This window comes from Globicephala melas, chromosome 1 (genome assembly GCF_963455315.2).
Source record: "Globicephala melas chromosome 1, mGloMel1.2, whole genome shotgun sequence".
Lineage (NCBI taxonomy): Eukaryota > Metazoa > Chordata > Mammalia > Artiodactyla > Delphinidae > Globicephala > Globicephala melas.
Window position 1 is genome coordinate 63668746 of NC_083314.1, and position 24128 is coordinate 63692873.

Here is a 24128-nt window from a genome sequence, read left to right on the forward strand (position 1 = left end):
AGGGCGCAGGTTAGTGTTTGTGTACGGGTTAGGATTAGGGGACGGGTGAGGGTCAGGCTCCGGGGAAGGGTTAGGTTTAGGGTTCGGGCTGTGGTTAGGGTTAGGGGAAGGGTATGGTTTAGGAACAAGTAAGGGTACGACAACGATTTAGGGGGAGCATGCGTGTGAGTGCGGGGTTTAGTGTTAGCGTCTGTGTTAGGATTAGGGGATGGGTGAGGGTCAGGCTTCGGGGAAGGGTTAGGGTTAGGGTTCGGGCTAAGGTAAGGGTTAGGGGACGGGGTCAGTTTAGGGTCCAGGTGAGGGTACGACAACGCTTTAGGGGGAGCGTGCATGTGAGGGCGCGGGTTAGTATTAGCGTACGGGTTAGGAATAGGGGACGGGTGAGGGTCAGGCTTCGGGGAAGTGTTAGGGTTAAGGTTAGGTCTAGGGTTAGTGTTAGGGGATGGGGACGGTTTAGGGTCCAGGTGAGGGTACGACAACCCTCTTGAGGGAGCGTACGAGTGAGGGTGCGGGTTAGTGTTAGTGTACAGGTTAGGATTAGGGGACGGGTGAGGGTCAGGCTTCAGGGAAGTGTTAGGGTTAGGGTTCGGGCTAGGGTTAGGATTAGGGGATGGGGACGGTTTAGGGTCCAGGTGAGGGTATGACAACGCTTTACGGGGAGCGTGCGTGTGAGGGCGCGAGTTAGTGTTAGCGTCCGTGTTAGGATTAGGGGACGGTTGAGAGTCAGGCTTCGGAGAAGCGTTAGGGTTAGGGTTCGGGCTAGGGTTAGGGTTAGGGGACGGGGACGGTTTAGGGTCCAGGTGAGGGTACGACAACGCTTTAGGGTGAGCGTGCGTGTGAGGTCGCGTGTTAGTGTTATCGTAGGGTTTAGGATTAGGGGACGGGTGAGGGTCAGGATTCGGGGAAGGGTTAGGGTTAGGGTTCGGACTAGGGTTAGTGTTAGGGGACGGGGACAGTTTTGGGTCCAGGTGAGGGTACAACAACTCTTTAGGGTGAGCGTGAGTGTGAGGGTGCGGGTTCGTGTTAGCGTACCGGTTAAGATTAGGGTACGGGTGAGGGTCAGGCTTCGGGGAACGGTTAGGGTTAGGGTTCGGGATAGGGTTAGGGTTAGGGGACGGGGAGGGTTTTGGGTCCAGGTGAGGGTACGACAAAGCTTAGGGTGAGCGTGCGTGTGAGGGCGCAGGTTAGTGTTAGCGTACGGGTTAGGATTAGGGGACGGATGAGGGTCAGGCTTCGGGGAAGCGTTAGGGTTAGGGTTCGGGCTAGGGTTAGTGTTAGGGGACGGGGACGGTTTAGGGTCCAGGTGAGAGTACGACAATGCTTTAGGGGGAGCGAGCGTGTGAAAGCGTGGGTTAGTGTTAGCGTCCGGGTTAGGATTAGGGAACGTGTGAGGGTCAGGCTCCTGGGAAGTGTTAGGGTTAGGGTTCTGGCTAGGGTTAGGGTTAGGGGACTGGGAAGGTTTAGGGTACAGGTGAGGGTACGACACTGCTTTAGGGGGAGCGTTCGTTTGAGGGCGCAGGTTAGTGTTTGTGTATGGGTTAGGATTAGGGGACGGGTGAGGGTCAGGCTCCGGGGAAGGGTTAGGTTTAGGGTACGGGCTATGGTTAGGGTTAGGGGAAGGGGACGGTTTAGGAACAAGTAAGGGTACGACAACGCTTTAGGGTGAGCGTGAGTCTGAGGGCGCGGGTTAGTGTTAACGTACGGGTTAGGATTAGGGGACGGGTGAAGGTCAGGCTTCGGCGAAGTGTTAGTGTTAGGGTTCGGGGTAGGGTTAGGGTTAAGGGACGGGGACGGTTTAGGATCCAGGTGAGTGTACGACAATGTTTTAGGTTGAGCATGCGTTTGAGGGCGCGGGTTAGTGTTAGCATACGGGTTAGGTTAGGGGACGGGTGAGGGTCAGGCTTCGGGGAAGGGTTAGGGTTAGGTTTCGGGCTAGGGTTAGGGTTAAGGGAAAGGGACGGTTTAGGGTCCATGTGAGGGTACGACAACGCTTTAGGGTGAGCGAGATTGTGAGGGCGCGGGTTATTGTTAGCGTACGTGTTAGGATTAGGGGACGGGTGAGGGTCAGGCTTCGGGGAAGGGTTAGGGTTAGGGTTGGGGCTAGGGTTAGGGTTAGGGGACGGGGACGGTTTAGGGTCCAGGTGAGGGTACGACAACGCTTTGGGGGAGCGTGAGTGTGAGGGCGCGGGTTAGTGTTAGCGTACGTGTTAGGATTACGGGACGGATGAGGGTCAGGCTTCGGCGAAGTGTTAGTGTTAGGGTTCGGGCTAGGGTTAGGGTTAGAGGACGGGGATGGGTTAGGGTCCATGTGAGGGTACGACAACACTTTAGGAGGAGCGTGCGTGTGAGGGCACGTGTTAGTGTTAGCGTACGTGTTAGGATTAGGGGACGGGTGAGTGTTAGGCTTCGGGGAGGTGTTAGGGTTAGGGTTCGGGCTAGGGTTAGTGTTAGGGGACTGGGATGGTTTAGGGTCCAGGTCAGGGTACGACTACGCTTTAGGGGGAGCGGTCGTGTGACGGCGTGGGTTAGTGTTTGCGTACGGGTTAGGATTAGGTGACGGGTGAGGGTCAGGCTTCAAGGAAGTTTAGGGTTAGGGTGCGGGCTAGGGTTAGGGTTAGGGGACGGGGACGGTTTAGGGTCCAGGTGAGGGTACGACAATGCTTTAGGTTGAGCATGCGTCTGAGGGCGCGGGTTAGTTTTAGCGTACGGGTTAGGATTAGGGGACGGGTGAGGGTCAGGCTTCCGGGGAGTGTTAGGGTTACGGTTCGGGCTAGGGTTAGTGTTAGGTAACGGGGACGATTTAGGGTCAAGGTGAGTGTACGACAACGCTTTAGGGTGAGCGTGCGTCTGAGGGCGCGGGTTAGTGTTAGCGTATGGGTTAGGATTAGGGGACGGGTGAGGGTGAGGCTTCGGGGAAGGGTTAGGGTTAGGGTTCGGGCTGGGGTCAGGGGTAGGGGACGGGGACGGTTTAGGGTCCAGGTGAGGGTACGACAACGCTTAAGGGGGAGCGTGCGTGTGAGGGCGCGGGTTAGTGTTCGTGTACGGGTTAGGATTAGGGGACGGGAGAGGGTCAGGCTTCGGGGAAGGGTTAGGGTTAGGGTTCGGGCTAGGGTCAGGGTTAGGGGACGGGGACGGTTTAGGATCCAGGTCAGGTTACGACAACGCTTTAGGGGGAGCGTGCGTGTGAGGGCGCGTATTAGTGTTAGCGTACGTGTTAGGATTAGGGGACGGGTGAGGGTCAGGCTTCGGGGATGGGTTAGAGTTAGGGTTCGGGAAAGGGTTAGGGTTAGGGGACGGGGACGGTTTAGGATCCAGGTGAAGGTACGACAACGATTTAGGGGGAGCGTGCATCTGAGGGCGTGTGTTAGTGTTAGCGTACGGGTTAGGATTAGGGAACGGGAGAGGGTCAGGTTCCTGGGAAGTGTTAGGTTTAGGGTTCTGGCTAGGGTTAGGGTTAGGGGACTGGGAAGGTTTAGGGTGCAGGTGAGGGTACGACAATGCTATAGGGGGAGCGTGCGTTTGAGGGCGCAGGTTAGTGTTTGTGTACGGGTTAGGATTAGGGGACGGGTGAGGGTCAGGCTCCGGGGAAGGGTTAGGTTTAGGGCTCGGGCTAGGTTTAGAGTTAGGGGCGGGGACGGTTTAGGGTCCAGGTGAGGGTACGACAATGCTTTAGGTTGAGCATGCGTCTGAGGGCGCGGGTTAGTGTTAGCGTACGGGTTAGGTTAGGTGATGGGTGAGGGTCAGGCTTCGGGGAAGGGTTAGGGTTAGGTTTCGGGCTAGGGTTAGGGTTATGGGAAAGGGACGGTTTAGGGTCCATGTGAGGGTACAACAACGCTTTAGGGTGAGCGAGATTGTGAGGGCGCGGGTTAGTGTTAGAGTACGTGTTAGGATTAGGGGACGGGTGAGGGTCAGGCTTCGGGGAAGGGTTAGGTCTAGGGTTCGGGCTAGGGTTAGGGTTAGGGGACGGGGAGGGTTTAGGGTCCAGGTGAGGGTACGACAACTCTTTAGGGGGAGCGTGAGTGTGAGGGCGCGGGTTAGTGTTAGCGTACGGTTTAGGATTACGGGACGGATGAGGGTCAGGCTTCGGCGAAGTGTTAGTGTTAGGGTTCGGGCTAGGGTTAGGGTTAGTGGACGGGGATGGTTTAGGGTCCATGTGAGGGTACGACAACACTTTAGGAGGCGCGTGCGTGTGAGGGCACGTGTTAGTGTTAGCGTACGTGTTAGGATTAGGGGAAGGGTGAGTGTCAGGCTTCGGGGAGGTGTTAGGGTTAGGGTTCGGGCTAGGGTTAGTGTTAGTGGACTGGGATGGTTTAGGGTCCAGGTCAGGGTACGACAACGCTTTAGGGGGAGCGGTCGTGTGAGAGCGTGGGTTAGTGTTTGCGTACGGGTTAGGATTAGGTGACGGGTGAGGGTCTGGCTTCAAGGAAGTTTAGGGTTAGGGTTCGGGCTAGGGTTAGGGTTAGGGGACGGGGACGGTTTAGGGTCCAGGTGAGGGTACGACAATGCTTTAGGTTGAGCATGCGTCTGAGGGCGCGGTTTAGTGTTAGCGTACGGGTTAGGATTAGGGGACGGGTGAGGGTCAGGCTTCGGGGGAGTGTTAGGGTTACGGTTCGGGCTAGGGTTAGGGTTAGGTGACGGGGACGATTTAGGGTCAAGGTGAGTGTACGACAACGCTTTAGGGTGAGCGTGCGTCTGAGGGTGCGGGTTAGTGTTAGCGTATGGGTTAGGATTAGGGGACGGGTGAGGGTCAGGCTTCGGGGATGGGTTAGAGTTAGGGTTCGGGAAAGGGTTAGGGTTAGGGGACGGGGACGGTTTAGGGTCCAGGTGAAGGTACGACAACGCATTAGGGGGAGCATGCGTGTGAGGGCGCGGAATAGTGTTAGCGTACGGGTTAGGATTAGGGTTCGGATGAGGGTCAGGCTTCGGGGAAGTGTTAGGATTAGGGTTCGGGCTAGGGTTAGGGTTAGGGGACGGGGACGGTTTAGGGTCTAGATGCGGGTACGACAACACTTTATGGTGAGCGTCAGTGTGAGGGCGCGGGTTAGTGTAAACGTACGGGTTAGGATTACGGGACGGGTGAGGGTCAAGCTTCGGCGAAGTGTTAGTGTTAGGGTTCAGCCTAAGGTTAGGGTTAGAGGACGGGGACGGTTTAGGGTCCATGTGAGGGTACGACAACGCTTTAGGGGGAGCGGGTGTGTGAGGGCGTGGGTTAGTGTTACCGTACGGGTTAGGATTAGGGAACAGGTGAGGGTCAGGCTTCGGGGAAGGTTTAGGGTTAGGGTTCGGGCTAGGGTTAGGGCTAGGGGACGGAGACGGATTAGGGTCCAGGTGAGGGTACGACAACACTTTAGGGGGAGTGTGCGTGTGTGGGCGCGGGTTAGTGTTAGCGTACGGGTTAGGGATAGGGGAAGGGTGAGGGTAAGGCTTCGGGGAAGGGTTAGGGTTAGGGTTCGGGCAAGGGTTAGGGGACGGGGATGGTTTAGGGTCCAGGTGAGGGTACGACAACGCTTTAGGGGGAGCGTGCGTGTGAGGGCGCGGGTTAGTGTTAGCGTACGGGTTAGGAATAGGGGACGGGTGAGGGTCAGGCTTCGGGGAAGGGTTAGGGTTAGGGTTCAGACTAGGGTTAGGGTTAGGGGACGGGGACGGTTTAGGGTCCAGATGAGGATACGACAACACTTTAGGGTGAGCATGAGTGTGAGCGCGCGGGTTAGTGTTAGCGTACGGGTTAGGATTAGGGGAAGGGTGAGGGTTAGGCTTCGGGAAAGGGTTAGGGTTAGGGTTCGGGCTAGGGTTAGGGTTAGGGGACGGGGACGGTTTAGGGTCCAGTTCAGGGTATGACAACGCTTTAGGGGGAGCGGGCGTGTGAGGGCGCGGGTTAGTGTTTGCGAACGGGTTAGGATTACGTGACTGGTGAGGGTCAGGCTTCGAGGAAGGGTTAGGGTTAGGGTTCGGGCTAGGGTTAGGGTTAGGGGACGGGGACGGTTTAGGGTCCAGGTGAGGGTACAACAATGCTTTAGTTTGAGCATGCGTCTGAGGGCGTGGGTTAGTGTTACCATACGGGTTAGGATTAGGGGACAGGTGAGCGTCAGGCTTCGGGGAAGGGTTAGGGTTAGCGTTAGGTTAGGGTTAGGGTTAGGGGACGGGGATGGTTTAGGGTCCAGGTGAGGGTACGACAACGCTTTAGGTTGAGCATGCATCTGAGGGTGCAGGTTAGTGTTACAGTACGGGTTAGGATTAGTGGAAGGGTGAGGGTCAGGCTTCGGGGAAGGGTTAGGGTTAGGGTTCGGGCAAGGGTTAGGGGACGGGGACGGTATAGGGTCCAGGTGAGGGTACGACAATGCTTTAGGGGGAGCGTGCGTGTGAGGGCATGGGTTAGTGTTAGCGTACGGGTTAGGATTAGGGGACGGGTGATGGTCAGGCATCGGGGAAGGGTTAGGGTAAGGTTCGGGCTAGGGTTAGGGTTAGGGGACGGGGATGGTTTAGGGTCCAGTTGAGGGTACGACAACGCTTTAGGGGGAGGGTGCGTGTGAGGGCGTGGGTTAGTGTTAGCGTACGGGTTAGGATTAGGGGACGGGTGAGGGTCAGGTTTCGGGGAAGGGTTAGGGTTAGGGTTCTGGCTAGGGTGAGGGTTAGGGGACGGGGATGGTTTAGGGTCCAGTTGAAGGTACGACAACGCTTTAGGGGGAGCGTGCGTGTGAGGGCGTGGGTTAGTGTTAGCGTATGGGTTAGGATTAGGGGACGGGTGAGTGTCAGGCTTCGGGGAAGGGTTAGGGTTAGGGTTCGGGCTAGGGTTAGGGTTTGGGGACGGGGACGGTTTAGGGTCCAGGTGAGGGTACGACAAGTCTTTAGGGGGAGTGTGCGTGTGAGGACACGGGTTAGTTAAAGCGTACGGGTTAGGATTAGGGGACGGTAGAGGGTCAGGCTTCGGGGAAGGGTTAGGGTTAGGGTTCGGGCTAGGGTTAGGGTTAGGGGACGGGGAAGGTTTAGGGTCCAGATGAGGGTACGACAACACTTTAGGGTGAGCGTGAGTGTGAGGGCGTGGGTTAGTGTTACCGTACGGGTTAGGATTAGGGGACGGGTGAGGGTCAGGCTTCGGGGAAGGGTTAGGGTTAGGGTTCGGGCTAGGGTTAGGGTTAGGGGACGGGGACGGATTAGGGTCCAGGTGAGGGTACGACAACGCTTTAGGGGGAGCGTGCGTGTGAGGGCATGGGATAGTGTTAGCGTACCGGTTAGGATTAGGGGACGGGTGATGGTCAGCCCTCGGGGAAGTGTTAGGGTTAGGGTTCGGGCTAGGGTTAGGGTTAGGGGACGGGGATGGTTTAGGGTCCAGTTGAGGGTACGACAATGCTTTACGGGGAGCCTGCGTGTGAGGGCGCGTGTTAGTGTTAGCCTATGGGTTAGGATTAGGGGATGGGAGAGAGTCAGGCTTCGGCGAACGGTTAGGGTTAGGGTTCGAGCTAGGGTTTGGGTTAGGGGACTGGGACGTTTAGGGTCCAGGTCAGGGTACGACAACGCTTTAGGGGGAGCGGGCGTGTGAGGGGGCGGGTTAGTGTTTGCGTATGGGTTAGGATTAGGTGACGGGTGAGGGTCAGGCTTCGGGGAAGGGTTAGGGTTAGGGTTCGTGCTAGGGTTAGGGTTACGGGACGGGGACGGTTTAGGGTCCAGGTGAGGGTACGACAACGCTTTAAGGGGAGCGTGCGTGTGAGGGCGCGGGTTAGTGTTAGCGTACGGGTTAGGTTTATGGGACGGGTGAGGGTCAGGGTTTGGGGAAGGGTTAGGGTTAGGGTTCGGGCTAGGGTTAGGGTTAGGGGACGGGGATGGTTTAGGGTCCAGATGAGGGTACGACAACACTTTAAGGTGAGCGTGAGTGTGAGGGCGTGGGTTAGTGTTAGCGTACGGGTTAGGATTAGGGGACGGGTGAGGGTCAGGCTTCGGAGAAGAGTTACGGTTAGGGTTTGGGATAGGGTTAGGGTTAGGGGACTGGGACGGTTTAGGGTCCAAGTCAGGGTACGACAACGCTTTAGGGGGAGCGCGCGTGTGAGGGCGCGGGTTACTGTTTGCGTACGGGTTAGGATTAGGGGACGGGTGAGGTTCAGGCTTCAGGGAAGGGTTACGGTTAGGGTTCGGGATATGGTTAGGGTTAGGGGACTGGGACGGTTTAGGGTACATGTCAGGGTACGACAGCGCTTTAGGGGGAGCGCGCGTGTGAGGGCGCGGGTTAGTGTTTGCTTACCGGTTAGGATTAGGTAACGGGTGTGGGTCAGGCTTCGGGGAAGGGTTAGGGTTAGGGTTCGGGCTAGGGTTAGGGTTAGGGGACGGGGACGGTTTAGGGTCCAGGTGAGTGTACGACAACGCTTTAGGGGGAGCGTGCGTGTGAGGACGCGGGTTAGTGTTAGCGTACGGGTTAGGATTAGGGGACCGGTGAGGGTCAGGCTTCGAGGAAGGGTTAGCGTTAGGGTTAGGGCCATGGTTAGAGTTAGGGGACGGGGACTGTTTAGGGTCCAGTTGAGGGTACGACAACACTCTTGGGGGAGCGTGCGCATGAGGGCACGGGTTAGTGTTAGCGTACGGGTTAGGATTAGGGGACGGGTGAGTGTCATGCATCGGGGAAGGGTTAGGGTTAGGGTTCGGGCTAGGGTTAGGGTTAGGGGACGGGGACGGTTTAGGGTCCAGGTGAGGGTACGACAACGCTTTAGGGGGAGCGTGCCTGTGAGGGCGTGGGTCAATGTTAGCGTATGTGTTAGGATTAGGGGACGGGTGAGGGTCAGGCCTCGGGGAAGTGTTAGTGTTAGGGTTCGGGCTAGGGTTAGGGTTAGGGGACGGGGACGTTTTAGGGACCAGTTGAGGGTACGACAACACTTTATGGGGAGCGTGCGTGTGAGGGCGCATGTTAGTGTTAGCGTACGGGTTAGGATTAGGGGACGGGTGAGGGTCAGGCTTCGAGGAAGGGTTAGCGTTAGGGTTAGGGCTATGGTTAGAGTTAGGGGACAGGGACTGTTTAGGGTCCAGGTGAGGGTACGGCAACGCTCTTGCGGGAGCGTGCGCATGAGGGCACGGGTTAGTGTTAGCGTACGGGTTAGTATTAGGGGACGGGTGAGTGTCATGCATCGGGGAAGGGTTAGGGTTAGGGTTTGGGCTAGGGTTAGGGTTAGGGGATTGGGACGGTTTAGGGTCCAAGTGAGGGTACGACAACGCTTTACGGGGAGCATGCGTGTGAGGGCGCGGGTAGTGTTAGCGTACGGGTTAGGATTAGGGGACGGCTGAGTGTCAGGCTTCGGGGAAAGGTTAGGGTTAGGGTTCGGGCTAGGGTTCGGGTTAGGGGACGGGGACGGTTTCGGGTCCAGGTGAGGGTATGACAACGCTTTAGGGGGAGCGTGCGTGTGAGGGCGTGGGTTAGTGTTAGCGTGAGTGTTAGGATTAGGGGACGTGTGAGGGTCAGACTTCGCGGAAGGGTTAGGGTTAGGGTTAAGGCTAGGGTTAGGGTTAGGGGACGGGGATGGTTTACGTTCCAGGTGAGGGTAGGACAACACTTTAGGGGGAGCGTGCGTGTGAGGGCACGGGTTAGTGTTAACGTCCGGTTTAGGATTAGGGGACGGGTGAGGGTCTGGCTTAGGCGAAGGGTGAGTGTTAGAGTTCGGGCTACTGTTAGGGTTAGGGGACGGGGACGGTTTAGGATCTAGATGAGGGTACGACAACACTTTAGGCGGAGCGTGCGTGTGAAGGCGCGGGTTAGTGTTAGCGTAAGGGTTAGATTTAGGGGACGAGTGAGGGTCAGGCTTCTGGGAAGGTTTAGGGTTAGGGTTCGGGCTAGGGTTAGGGTTAGGGGACGGGGACGGTTTAGGGTCCAGGTGAGGGTACAACAACGCTTTAGGGGGCACGTGCATGTGAGGGCGCGGGTTAGTGTTAGGGTACGGGTTAGGATTAGGGGACGGGTGAGGTTCAGGCTTCGGGGAAGTGGTAGGGTTAGGGTTAGGGCTAGGGGTAGGGTTAGGGGACGGGGACGGTTTAGGGTTCAGGTGAGGGTACGACAACGCTTTAGGGGGAGCGTGCGTGTGAGGGCGTGGGTTAGTGTTAGCGTACGGGTTAGGATTAGGGGACGGGTGAGGGTTAGGCTTCAGGGAAGGGTTAGGGTTAGGTTGCGGCCTAGCGTTAGGGTTAGGGGACGGGGAAGGATTAGGGTCCAGGTGAGGGTACGACAACACTTTAGGGTGAGCTTGCGTGTGAGCGCGCGGGTTAGTGTTTGAGCACGGGTTAGGATTAGGGGACGGGTAATGGTCAGGCCTCGGGGAAAGGTTAGGGTTAGGTTCGGGCTAGGGTTAGGGTTATGGGACGGGGATGGTTTAGGGTCCATTTGAGGGTACGACAACGCTTTAGGGGGAGGGTGCGTGTGAGGGCGTGGGTTAGTGTTAGCGTACGGATTAGGATTAGGGGACGTGTGAGGGTCAGGGTTCGGGGAAGTGTTAGGGTTAGGGTTCGGGCTAGGGTTAGGGGTAGGGGACAGGGATGGTTTAGGGTCCAGTTGAGGGTACAACAACGCTTTAGGGGGAGCGTGCGTGTGAGGGCGTGGGTTAGTGTTAGCGTATGGGTTAGGATTAGGGGACGGGTGACTGTCAGGCTTCGGGGAAGGGTTAGGGTTAGGGTTCGGGCTAGGGTTAGGGTTAGGGGACGGGGACGGTTTAGGGTCCAGGTGAGGGTACGACAACGCTTTAGGGGGAGCGTGCCTGTGAGGGCGTGGGTCAATGTTAGCGTATGTGTTATGATTAGGGGACGGGTGAGGGTCAGGCCTCGGGGAAGTGTTAGTGTTAGGGTTCGGGCTAGGGTTAGGGTTAGGGGACGGGGACGGTTTAGGGACCAGTTGAGGGTACGACAACACTTTATGGGGAGCGTGCGTGTGAGGGCGCATGTTAGTGTTAGCGTACGGGTTAGGATTAGGGGACGGGTGAGTGTCAGGCTTCGGGGAAGGGTTAGGGTTAGGGTTCGTGCTAGGGTTAGGGTTAGGGGATGGGGACGGTTTAGGGTCCAGGTGAGTGTACTACAACGCTTTAGGTGGAGCGTGCGTGTGAGGGTGCGGGTTAGTGTTAGCGTACGGGTTAGGATTAGGGGACGGGTGAGGGTAAGGCTTCGGAGAAGGGTTAGGGTTAGGGTTCAGGCTATGGTTAGGGTTAGGGGACCGGGACGGTTTAGGGTCCAGGTGAGGGAACGACAACGCTTTAGGGGGAGCGAGCGTGTGAAAGCGTGGTTTAGTGTTAGCGTACAGGTTAGGATTAGGGGACGGGTGAGGGTCAGGCTTCGGAGAAGGGTTAGGGTTAGCGTTAAGGGTAGGGTTAGGGTTAGGGGACGGGGATGGTTTAGGGTCCAGGTGATGATACGTCAACTCTTTAGGGGGAGCCTGTGTGTGAGGGCGCGGGTTAGTGTTAGTGTCCGGGTTAGGATTAGGGGACGGGTGAGGGTCAGGCTTCAGGGAAGGGTTAGGGTTAGGGTTCGGGCTATGTTTAGGGTTAGGGGAAGGGGACGGTTTAGGAACAGGTAAGGGTACGACAACGCTTTAGGGTGAGCGTGAGTGTGACGGTGTTGGTTAGTGTTAGCGTACGGGTTAGGATTAGGGAACAGGTGAGGGTCAGGCTCCGGGGAAGGGTTAGGGTTAGGGTTCGGTTTAGGGTTAGGGTTAGGGGACTGGGAAGGTTTAGGGTCCATGTGAGGGTACCACAACGCTTTAGGGGGAGCGTGCGTTTGAGCGCGCGGGTTAGTGTTTGTGTACAGTTTAGGATTAGGGGACGGGTGAGGGTCAGGCTTCGGCGAAGTGTTAGGGTTAGGGTTCGGGCTAGGGTTAGGGGACGGGGACGGGGACGGTTTAGGATCCAGGTGAGGGTACGACAATGTTTTAGGGGGAGCGTGCGTGTGAGGGCGCGTGTTAGTGTTAGCGTACGGATTAGGATTAGGGAACGGGTGAGGGTCAGGCTTCTGGGAAGGGTTAGGGTTGGGGTTCGGGCTAGGGTTAGGGTTAGGGGACTGGGAAGGTTTAGGGTCCAGGTGAGGGTACGACAACGCTTTAGGGGGAGCGTGCGTTTGAGGGCGCGGGTTAGTGTTTGCGTACGGCTTAGGATTAGGGGACGGGTGAGGGTCAGGCTCCGGGGAAGTGTTAGGTTTAGGGTTCGGGCTAGGTTTAGGGTTAGGGGACGGGGACGGTTTAGGGTCCAGATGAGGGTACAACAATGCTTTAGGTTGAGCATGCGTCTGAGGGCACGGGTTAGTGTTAGCATACTGGTTAGGATTACGGCACGGATGAGGGTCAGGCTTCGGCGAAGTGTTAGTGTTAGGGTTCGGGCTAGGGTTAGGGTTAGAGGACGGGGATGGATTAGGGTCCATGTGAGGGTACGACAACACTTTAGGGAGAGCGTGCGTGTCAGGGCACGTGTTAGTGTTAGCGTACGTGTTAGGATTAGGGGACGGGTGAGGGTCAGGCTTCGGGGAAGGGTTAGGGTTAGGGTTCGGGCTAGGGTTAGTGTTAGGGGACTGGGATGGTTTAGGGTCCAGGTCTGGGTACGACAACGCTTTAGGGTGAGCGGTGGTGTGAGGGTGCCGGTTACTGTTTGCGTACGGGTTAGGATTAGGGGACGGGTGAGTGTCAGGTTTCGGGGAAGTTTTAGGTTTAGGGTTCGGGCTAGGATTAGTGTTAGGGGACGGGGACGGTTTAGGATCCAGGTGAGGGTACGACAACGCTTTAGGGGGAGCTTGCGTTTGACGGCGCGTATTAGTGTTAGCGTACGGGTTAGGATTAGGGGACGGGTGATTGTCAGGCTTCGGGGAAGGTTTAGTGTTAGGGTTCGGGCTAGGGTTAGGGTTAGGGGAAAGGGACGGTTTAGGGTCCAGGTGGGGGTACGACAACTCTTTAGGGTGAGCGTGATTGTGAGGGCGCGGGTTAGTGTTAGCGTACGGCTTAGGATTAGGGGACGGGTGAGGGTCAGGGTTCGGGTAAGGGTTAGGGTTAGGGTTCGGTCTAGGGTTAGGGTTAGGGGACGGGGACGGTTTAGGGTCCAGGTGAGGGTACGACAACGCTTTAGGAGTAGCGGGCGTGTGAGGGCGCGGGTTAGTGTTAGCGTACGGGTTAGGATTATGGGACGGGTGAGTGTCAGGCTTCGGGGAAGTGTTAGGATTAGGGTTCGGGCTAGGGTTAGGGTTAGGAGACGGAGACGGTTTAGGGTCTAGATGAGTGTACGACAACACTTTAGGGTGAGCGTCAGTGTGAGGGCGTGGGTTAGTGTTAGCATACGGGTTAGGATTACGGGACGGATGAGGGTCAGGCTTCGGCGAAGTGTTAGTGTTAGGGTTCGGGCTAGGGTTAGGGTTAGAGGACGGGGATGGTTTAGGGTCCATGTGAGGGTACGACAACACTTTAGGAGGAGCGTGCGTGTGAGAGCACGTGTTAGTGTTAGCGTACGTGTTAGGATTAGGGGACGGGTGAGGGTCAGGCTTCTGGGAAGGGTTAGGGTTAGGGTTCGGTCTAGGGTTAGTGTTAGGGGACTGGGATGGTTTAGGGTCCAGGTTAGGGTACGACAACGCTTTTGGGGGAGCGGTCGTGTGAGGGTGCGGGTTAGTGTTTGCGTACGGGTTAGGATTAGAGGACGGGTGAGGGTCAGGCTTCGGCGAAGTGTTAGGGTTAGGGTTCGGGCTAGAGTTAGGGTTAGGGCACGGGGACGGTTTAGGATCCAGGTGAGGGTACGACAACGTTTTAGGGGGAGCGTGCGTGTGAGGGCGCGTGTTAGTGTTAGCGTACGAGTTAGGATTAGGGAACGGGTGAGGGTCAGGCTCCGGGGAAGGGTAAGGGTTAGGGTTCGGGCTAGGGTTAGTGCTAGGAGACTGGGAAGGTTTAGGGTACAGGTGAGGGTACGACAATGCTTTAGGGGGAGAGTTCGTTTGAGGGCGCAGGTTAGTGTTTGTGTACGGGTTAGGATTAGGGGACGGGTGAGGTTCAGGCTCCGGGGAAGGGTTAGGTTTAGGGTTCGGGCTCTGGTTAGGGTTAGGGGAAGGGGACGGTTTAGGAACAGGTAAAGGTACGACAACGCTTTTGGGTGAGCTTGAGTCTGAGGGCACGGGTTAGTGTTAGCGTACGGGTTAGGATTAGGGGACGGGTGAGGGTCAGGCTCGGCGAAGTGTTAGGGTTAGGGTTCGGGCTAGGGTTAGGGTTAAGGGACGGGGACGGTTTAGGACCCAGGTGAGGGTACGACAACGATTTAGGGGTAGCGTGCGTCTGAGGGCGTGTGTTAGTGTTAGCGTACGGGTTAGGATTAGGGAACGGGTGAGGGTCAGGCTCCTGGGAAGTGTTAGGGTTAGGGTTTTGTCTAGGATTAGGGTTAGGGGACTGGGAAGGTTTAGGGTACAGGTGAGGGTACGACAATGCTTTAGGGGGAGTGTGCGTTTGAGGGCGCGGGTTAGTGTTAGCGTACGGGTTATGTTAGGGGACGGGTGAGGGTCAGGCTCCAGGGAAGGGTTAGTGTTAGGGTTCGGGCTAGGGTCAGGGTTAGGGGACGGGGACGGTTTAGGGTCCAGGTGAGGGTACGACAACGCTTTAGGGGGAGCGTGCGTGTGAGGGCGCGGGTTAGTATTAGTGTACGGGTTAGGATTAGGGTTCGGGTGAGGGTCAGGCTTCGGGGAAGGGTTAGGTTTAGGGTTAGGTCTAGGGTTAGGGTTAGGGGATGGGGACGGTTTAGGGTCCAGGTGAGGGTACGACGACGCTCTTGGGGGAGCGTGCGAGTGAGGGCGCGGGTTAGTGTTAGCGTACAGGTTAGGATTAGGGGACGGGTGAGGGTCAGGCTCCGGGGAAGGGTTAGGGTTAGGGTTCGGGCTAGGGTTAGGGTTAGGGGATGGGGACGGTTTAGGGTCCAGGTGAGGGTACGACAGCGCTTTAGGGGGAGCGTGCGTGTGAGGGCGCGAGTTAGTGTTAGCGTCCGTTTTAGGATTAGGGGACGGTTGAAGGTCAGGCTTATGAGAAGGGTTAGGGTTAGGGTTCGGGCTAGGGTTAGGGTTAGGGGACGGGGACGGTTTAGTGTCCAGGTGATGGTACGACAACGCTTTAGGGGGAGCGTGCGTGTGAGGGCGTGGGTTAGTGTTAGCGTACGGGTTAGGATTAGGGGACGGATGAGGGTCAGGCTTCGGGGAAGGGTTAGGTTTAGGGTTCGGGCTAGGGTTAGTGTTAGGGGATGGGGACGGTTTAGGGTCCAGGTGAGGGTACGACAACGCTTTAGGGGGAGCGAGCTTGTGAAAGAGTGGGTTAGTGTTAGCGTACGGGTTAGGATTAGGGGACGGGTGAGGGTCAGGCTTCGGAGAAGGGTTAGGGTTAGCGTTAAGGCTAGGGTTAGGGTTAGGGGACGGGGACGGTTTAGGGTCCAGGTGATGGTACGACAACGCTTTAGGGGGAGCGTGCGTGTGAGGGCGTGGGTTAGTGTTAGCGTCCGGGTTAGAATTAGGGAACGTGTGAGGGTCAGGCTCCTGGGAAGTGTTAGGGTTAGGGTTCTGGCTAGGGTTAGGGTTAGGGGACTGGGAAGGTTCAGGGTACAGGTGAGGGTACGACAATGCTTTAGGGGGAGCGTTCGTTTGAGGGCGCAGGTTAGTGTTTGTGTACGGGTTAGGATTAGGGGACGGGTGAGGGTCAGTCTCCGGGGAAGGGTTAGGTTTAGGGTTCGGGCTATGGTTAGGGTTAGGGGAAGGGGACGGTTTAGGAACAAGTAAGGGTACGACAACGCTTTAGGGTGAGCGTGAGTCTGAGGGCGCGGGTTAGTGTTAGCGTACGGGTTAGGATTAGGGGACGGGTGAAGGTCAGGCTTCGGCGAAGTGTTAGGGTTAGCGTTCGGGCTAGGGTTAGGGTTAAGGGACGGGGACGGTTTAGGATCCAGGTGAGGGTACGACAACGATTTAGGGGGAGCGTGCGTCTGAGGGCGTGTGTTAGTGTTAGCGTACGGGTTAGGATTAGGGAACGGGTGAGGGTCAGGCTCCTGGGAAGTGTTAGGGTTAGGGTTCTGGCTAGGGTTAGGGTTAGGGGACTGGGAAGGTTTAGGGTGCAGGTGAGGGTACGACAATGCTTTAGGGGGAGCGTGCGTTTGAGGGCGCAGGTTAGTTTTTGTGTACGGGTTAGGATTAGGGGACAGGTGAGGGTCAGGCTCCGGGGAAGGGTTAGGTTTAGGGTTCGGGCTAGGTATAGGGTTAGGGGACGGGGACGGTTTAGGGTCCAGTTGAGGGTACGACAATGCTTTAGGTTGAGCATGCGTCTGAGGGCGCGGGTTAGTGTTAGCGTACGGGTTAGGATTAGGGGACGGGTGAGGGTCAGGCTTCGGGGGAGTGTTATGGTTACGGTTTGGGCTAGGGTTAGGGTTAGGTGACGGGGACGATTTAGGGTCAAGGTGAGTGTACGACAACGCTTTAGGGTGAGCGTGCGTCTGAGGGCGCCGGTTAGTGTTAGCGTATGGGTTAGGATTAGGGGACGGGTGAGGGTCAGGCTTCGGGGAAGGGTTAGTGTTAGGGTTCGGGCTAGGGTCAGGGTTAGGGGACGGGGACGGTTTAGGGTCCAGGTGAGTGTACGACAATGCTTAAGGGGAAGCGTGCGTGTGAGGGCGCGGGTTAGTGTTAGCGTACGGGTTAGGATTAGGGGACGGGAGAGGGTCAGGCTTCGGGGAAGGGTTAGGGTTAGGGTTTGGGCTACGGTTAGGTTTAGGGGACGGGGACGGTTTAGGATCCAGGTGAGGGTACGACAACGCTTTAGGGGGAGCGTGCGTTTGAGGGCGCGTATTAGTGTTAGCGTACGGGTTAGGATTAGGGGACGGGTGAGGGTCAGGCTTCGGGGATGGGTTAGAGTTAGGGTTCAGGAAAGGGTTAGGGTTAGGGGACGGGGACGGTTTAGGGTCCAGGTGAGGGTACGACAACGCTTTAGGGTGAGCGTGATTGTTAGGGCGCGGGTTAGTGTTAGCGTACGGCTTAGGATTAGGGGACGGGTGAGGGTCAGGGTTCGGGTAAGGGTTAGGGTTAGGGTTCGGGCTAGGGTTAGGGTTAGGGGAAAGGGACGGTTTAGGGTCCATGTGAGGGTACGACAACGCTTTAGGGTGAGCGAGATTGTGAGGGCGCGGGTTAGTGTTAGTGTACGATTTAGGATTAGGGGACGGGTGAGGGTCAGGCTTCAGCGAAGTGTTAGGGTTAGGGTTCGGGCTAGAGTTAGGGTTAGGGCACGGGGACGGTTTAGGGTCCATGTGAGGGTACGACAACGTTTTAGGGGGAGCGTGCGTGTGAGGGCGCGTGTTAGTGTTACCGTACGAGTTACGATTAGGGAACGGGTGAGGGTGAGGCTCCGGGGAAGTGTAAGGGTTAGGGTTCGGGCTAGGGTTAGGGTTAGGGGACTGGGAAGGTTTAGGGTACAGCTGAGGGTACGACAACGCTTTAGGGGGAACGTGCGTTTGAGGGCGCGGGTTAGTGTTTGCGTACGGGTTAGGATTAGGGGACGGGTGAGGGTCAGGCTCCGGGGAAGGGTTAGGTTTAGGGTTCGGGCTAGGTTTAGGGTTAGGGGACGGGGACGGTTTAGGGTCCAGGTGAGGGTACGACAATGCTTTAGGTTGAGCATGCGTCTGAGAGCGCGGGTTAGTGTTAGCATATGGGTTAGGATTAGGGGACATGTGAGGGTCAGGCTTCAGAGAAGTGTTAGGGTTATGGTTCGGGCCAGGGTTAGGGTTAGGGGACGGGGACGGTTTAGGGTCCAGGTGAGGGTACGACAACGCTTTAGGTTGAGCATGCGTCTGAGGGTGCGGGTTAGTGTTAGCGTACGGGTTAGGATTAGGGGACGGGTGAGTGTCAGGCTTCGGGGAAGGTTTAGTGTTAGGGTTCGGGCTAGGGTTAGGGTTAGGGGAAAGGGACGGTTTAGGGTCCAGGTGAGGGTACGACAACGCTTTAGGGTGAGTGTGATTGTGAGGGCACGGGTTAGTGGTAGCGTATGGCTTAGGATTAGGGGACGGGTGAGGGTCAGGGTTCGGGTAAGGGTTAGGGTTAGGGTTCGGGCTAGGGTTAGGGTTAGGGGACGGGGACGGTTTAGGGTCCAGGTGAGGGTACGACAACGCTTTAGGAATAGCGGGCGTGTGAGGGCGCGGGTTAGTGTTAGCGTACGGGTTAGGATTAGGGGACGGGTGAGTGTCAGGCTTCGGGGAAGGGTTAGGGTTAGGGTTCGGGCTAGGGTTAGGGTTAGGGGACGGAGACGGTTTTGGGTCTAGATGAGTGTACGACAACACTTTAGGGTGAGCGTGAGTGTTAGGGCGTGGGTTAGTGTTAGCATACGGGTTAGGATTACAGGACGGATGAGGGTCAGTCTTCGGGGAAGTGTTAGGGTTAGGGTTCGGGCTAGGGTTAGTGTTAGGGGACGGGGACGTTTTAGGATCCAGGTGAGTGTACGACAACTCTTTAGGGTGAGCGTGAGTGTGAGGGCGCGGGTTCATGTTAGCGTACCAGTTAAGATTAGGGGACGAGTGAGGGTCAGGCTTCGGGGAAGGGTTAGGGTTAGGGCTCGGGCTTGGGTAAGGGTTAGGGAACGGGGACGGTTTTGGGTCCAGGTGAGGGTACGACAACGCTTACGGTGAGCGTGCGTGTGAGGGCGCGGGTTAGTGTTAGCGTACGGGTTAGGATTACGGGACGGATGAGGGTCAGGCTTCGGGGAAGCGTTAGGGTTAGGGTTCGGGCTACGGTTAGGGTTAGGGGACGGGGACGGTTTAGGATCCAGGTGAGGGTACGACAACGATTTAGGGGGAGCGTGCATTTGAGGGCGCGTATTAGTGTTAGCGTAAGTGTTAGGATTAGGGGACGGATGAGGGTCAGGCTTCGGGGAAGGTTAGGTTCAGGGTTCGGGCTAGGGTTAGTGTTAGGGGACGGGGACGGTTTAGGGTCCAGGTGAGGGTATGACAACGCTTTAGGGGGAGCGAGCTTGTGAAAGCGTGGGTTAGTGTTAGCGTACGTGTTAGGATTAGGGGACGGGTGAGGGTCAGGCTTCGGAGAAGGGTTAGGGTTAGCGTTAAGGCTAGGGTTAGGGTTAGGGGACGGGGACGGTTTAGGGTCCAGGTGATGGTACGACAACGCTTTAGGGGGAGCGTGCGTGTGAGGGCGCGGGTTAGTGTTAGCGTCCGGGTTAGGATTAGTGAACGGGTGAGGGTCAGGCTCCTGGGAAGGGTTAGGGTTAGGGTTCTGGCTAGGGTTAGGGTTAGGGGACTGGGAAGGTTTAGGGTACAGGTGAGGGTACGACAATGCTTTAGGGGGAGCGTTCGTTTGAGGGCGCAGGTTAGTGTTTTTGTACGGGTTAGGATTAGGGGACGGATGAGGGTCAGGCTTCGGGGAAGGGTTAGGATTAGGGTTCGAGCTATGGTTAGGGTTAGGGGAAGGGGACGGTTTAGAAACAGGTAAGGGTACGACAACGCTTTAGGGTGAGCGTGAGTGTGATGGCGCGGGTTAGTGTTAGCATACGTGTTAGGATTAGGGGACGGGTGAGGTTCAGGCTTCGGGGGAGGGTTAGGTTTAGGGTTCGGGCTAGGGTTAGGGTTAAGGGACGGGGACGGTTTAGGATCCAGGGGAGGGTACGACAATGCTTTAGGTTGAGAATGCGTTTGAGGGCGCGGGTTAGTGTTAGCGTACGGGTTAGGTTAGGGGACGGGTGAGGGTCAGGCTTCGGGGAAGGGTTAGGGTTAGGTTTCGGGCTAGGGTTAGGCTTAGGGGAAAGGGACGGTTTAGGGTCCATGTGAGGGTACGACAACGCTTTAGGGTGAGCGAGATTGTGAGGGCGCGGGTTATTGTTAGCATACGTGTTAGGATTAGGGGACGGGTGAGGGTCAGGCTTCGGGGAAGGGTTAGGGTTAGGGTTCGGGCTAGGGTTAGGGTTAGGGGACGGGGACGGTTTAGTGTCCAGGTGAGGGTACGACAACGCTTTAGGGGGAGCGTGAGTGTGAGGGCGCGGGTTAGTGTTAGCGTACGTGTTAGGATTACGGGACGGATGAGGGTCAGGCTTCGGCGAAGTGTTAGTGTTAGGGTTCGGGCTAGGGTTAGGGTTAGAGGACGGGGATGGGTTATGGTCCATGTGAGGGTACGACAACACTTTAGGAGGAGCGTGCGTGTGAGGGCACGTGTTAGTGTTAGCGTACGGGTTAGGATTAGGGGACGGGTGAGTGTTAGGCTGTGGGGAGGTGTTAGGGTTAGGGTTCGGGCTAGGGTTAGGTTTAGGGGACGGGGACGGGTTAGGGTCCAGGTGAGGGTACGACAACGCTTTAGGGGGAGCGTGCGTGTGAGGGCGCGGGTTAGTGTTAGCGTTCGGTTTAGGATTAGGGGACGGGAGAGGGTCAGGCTTCGGGGAAGCGTTAGTGTTAGGGTTCGGGCTAGGGTTAGGTTTAGGGGACGGGGACGGTTTAGGATCCAGGTGAGGGTACGACAACGCTTTAGGGGGAGCGTGCGTTTGAGGGCGCGTATTAGTGTTAGCGTACGGGTTAGGATTAGGGGACGGGTGAGGGTCAGGCTTCGGGGATGGGTTAGAGTTAGGGTTCGGGAAAGGGTTAGGTTTAGGGGACGGGGACGGTTTAGGGTCCAGGTGAGGGTACGACAACGCTTTAGGGGGAGCATGCGTGTGAGCGCGGGGTTTAGTGTTAGCGTCTGTGTTAGGATTAGGGGATGGGTGAGGGTCAGGCTTCGGGGAAGGGTTAGGGTTAGGGTTCGGGCTAAGGTAAGGTTTAGGGGACGGGGTCGGTTTAGGGTCCAGGTGAGTGTACGACAACGCTTTAGGGGGAGCGTGCATGTGAGGGCGCGGGTTAGTATTAGCGTACGGGTTAGGATTAGGGGACCGGTGAGGGTCAGGCTTCGGGGAAGGGTTAGGGTAAACGTTAGGTCTAGGGTTAGTGTTAGGGGATGGGGACGGTTTAGGGTCCAGGTGAGGGTACGACAACCCTCTTGACGGAGCGTACGAGTGTGGGCGCGGGTTAGTGTTAGTGTACAGGTTAGGATTAGGGGACTGGTGAGGGTCAGGCTTCGGGGAAGTGTTAGGGTTAGGGTTCGGGCTAGGGTTAGGGTTAGGGGATGGGGACGGTTTAGGGTCCAGGTAATGGTACGTCAACTCTTTAGGGGGAGCCTGTGTGTGAGGGCGCGGGTTAGTGTTAGCGTCCGGGTTAGGATTAGGGGACGGGTGAGGGTCAGGCTTCTGGGAAGGGTTAGGGTTAGGGTTCGGTCTAGGGTTAGTGTTAGGGGACTGGGATGGTTTAGGGTCCAGGTTAGGGTACGACAACGCTTTTGGGGGAGCGGTCGTGTGAGGGTGCGGGTTAGTGTTTGCGTACGGGTTAGGATTAGAGGACGGGTGAGGGTCAGGCTTCGGCGAAGTGTTAGGGTTAGGGTTCGGGCTAGAGTTAGGGTTAGGGCACGGGTACGGTTTAGGATCCAGGTGAGGGTACGACAACGTTTTAGGGGGAGCGTGCGTGTGAGGGCGCGTGTTAGTGTTAGCGTACGAGTTAGGATTAGGGAACGGGTGAGGGTCAGGCTCCGGGGAAGGGTAAGGGTTAGGGTTCGGGCTAGGGTTAGTGCTAGGGGACTGGGAAGGTTTAGGGTACAGGTGAGGGTACGACAATGCTTTAGGGGGAGAGTTCGTTTGAGGGCGCAGGTTAGTGTTTGTGTACGGGTTAGGATTAGGGGACGGGTGAGGGTCAGGCTTCGGGGATGGGTTAGAGTTAGGGTTCGGGAAAGGGTTAGGGTTAGGGGACGGGGACGGTTTAGGGTCCAGGTGAGTGTACGACAACGCTTTAGTGGGAGCGTCCGTGTGAGGGCGGGGTTTAGTGTTAGCGTCCGTGTTAGGATTAGGGGATGGGTGAGGGTCAGGCTTCGGGGAAGGGTTAGGGTTAGGGTTCGGGCTAAGGTTAGGGTTAGGGTACGGGGTCGGTTTATGGTTCAGGTGTGGGTACGACAACGCTTTAGGGGGAGCGTGCGTGTGAGGGCGCGGGTTAGTATAAGCGTACGGTTTAGGATTAGGGGACGGGTGAGGGTCAGGCTTCGGGGAACGGTTAGGGTTAGGGTTAGGTCTAGGGTTAGGGTTAGGGGATGGGGTCGGTTTAGGGTCCAGGTGAGGGTACGACAACGCTCTTGGGGGAGCATGCGAGTGAGGGCGCGGGTTACTGTTAGCGTACGGGTTAGGATTAGGGGAGGGGTGAGGGTCAGGCTTCTGGGAAGGGTTAGGGTTAGGGTTCGGGCTAGGGTTAGGGTTAGGGGTCGGGGACGGTTTTGGGTCCAGGTGAGGGTACGACAATGCTTTAGGTTGAGCGTGCGTCTGAGGGCGCGGGTTAGTGTTAGCATACGGGTTAGGTTAGGGGACGGGTGAGGGTCAGGCTTCGGGGAAGGGTTAGGTTTAGGGTTCAGGCTAGGGTTAGTGTTAGGGGACGGGGAAGGTTTAGGGTCCAGATGAGAGTACGACAATGCTTTAGGGGGAGCGAGCGTGTGAAAGCGTGGGTTAGTGTTAGCGTACGGGTTAGGATTAGGGGACGGGTGAGGGTCAGGCTTCGGAGAAGGGTTAGGGTTAGCGTTAAGGCCAGGGTTAGGGTTAGGGGACGGGGACGGTTTAGGGTCCAGATGATGGTACGACAACGCTTTACGGGGAGCGTGCGTGTGAGGACGCGGGTTAGTGTTAGTGTAGGGGTTAGGATTAGGGGACGGGTGAGGGTCAGGCTCCGGGGAAGGGTTAGGTTTAGGGTTCGGGCTATGGTTAGGGTTAGGGGAAAGGGACGGTATAGGAACAGATAAGGGTACGACAACGCTTTAGGGTGAGCGTGAGTGTGAGGGCGCGGGTTAGTGTTAGCGTACGGGTTAGGATTAGGGGACGGGTGAGGGTCAGGCTTCGGCGAAGTGTTAGGGTTAGGGTTCGGGCTAGGGTTAGGGTTAAGGGACGGGGACGGTTTAGGATCCAGGTGAGGGTACGACAACGTTTTAGGGGGAGCGTGCGTGTGAGGGCGCGTGTTAGTGTTAGCGTACGAGTTAGGATTAGGGAACGGGTGAGGGTCAGGCTCCGGGGAAGGGTAAGGGTTAGGGTTCGGGCTAGGCTTAGGGTTAGGGGACTGGGAAGGTTTAGGGTACAGCTGAGGATACGAGAACGCTTTAGGGGGAGCGTGCGTTTGAGGGCGCGGGTTAGTGTTTGCGTACGGGTTAGGATTAGGGGACGGATGAGGGTCAGGCTTCGGGGAAGGGATAGGTTTAGGGTTCGGGCTAGGGTTAGTGTTAGGGGATGGGGACGGTTTAGGGTCCAGGTGAGGGTACGACAACGCTTTAGGGGGAGCGAGCTTGTGAAAGCGTGGGTTAGTGTTAGCGTACGGGTTAGGATTAGGGGACGGGTGAGGGTCAGGCTTCGGAGAAGGGTTAGGGTTAGCGTTAAGGCTAGGGTTAGGGTTAGGGGACGGGGACGGTTTAGGGTCCAGGTGATGGTACGACAACGCTTTAGGGGGAGCGTGCGTGTGAGGGCGCGGGTTAGTGTTAGCGTCTGGGTTAGGATTAGGGAACGTGTGAGGGTCAGGCTCCTGGGAAGTGTTAGGGTTAGGGTTCTGGCTAGGGTTAGGGTTAGGGGACTGGTAAGGTTTAGGGTACAGGTGAGGGTACCACAATGCTTTAGGGGGAGCGTTCGTTTGAGGGCGCAGGTTAGTGTTTGTGTACGGGTTAGGATTAGGGGACGGGTGAGGGTCAGGCTCCGGGGAAGGGTTAGGTTTAGGGTTCGGGCTATGGTTAGGTTTAGGGGAAGGGGACGGTTTAGGAACAAGTAAGGGTACGACAACGCTTTAGGGTGAGCGTGAGTCTGAGGGCGCGGGTTAGTGTTAACGTACGGGTTAGGATTAGGGGACGGGTGAATGTCAGGCTTCGGCGAAGTGTTAGGGTTAGGGTTCGGGGTAGGGTTAGGGTTAAGGGACGGGGAAGGTTTAGGATCCAGGTGAGGGTACGACAATGCTTTAGGTTGAGCATGCGTTTGAGGGCGCGGGTTAGTGTTAGCATACGGGTTAGGTTAGGGGACGGGTGAGGGTCAGGCTTCGGGGAAGGGTTAGGGTTAGGTTTCGGGCTAGGGTTAGGGTTAAGGGAAAGGGACGGTTTAGGGTCCATGTGAGGGTACGACA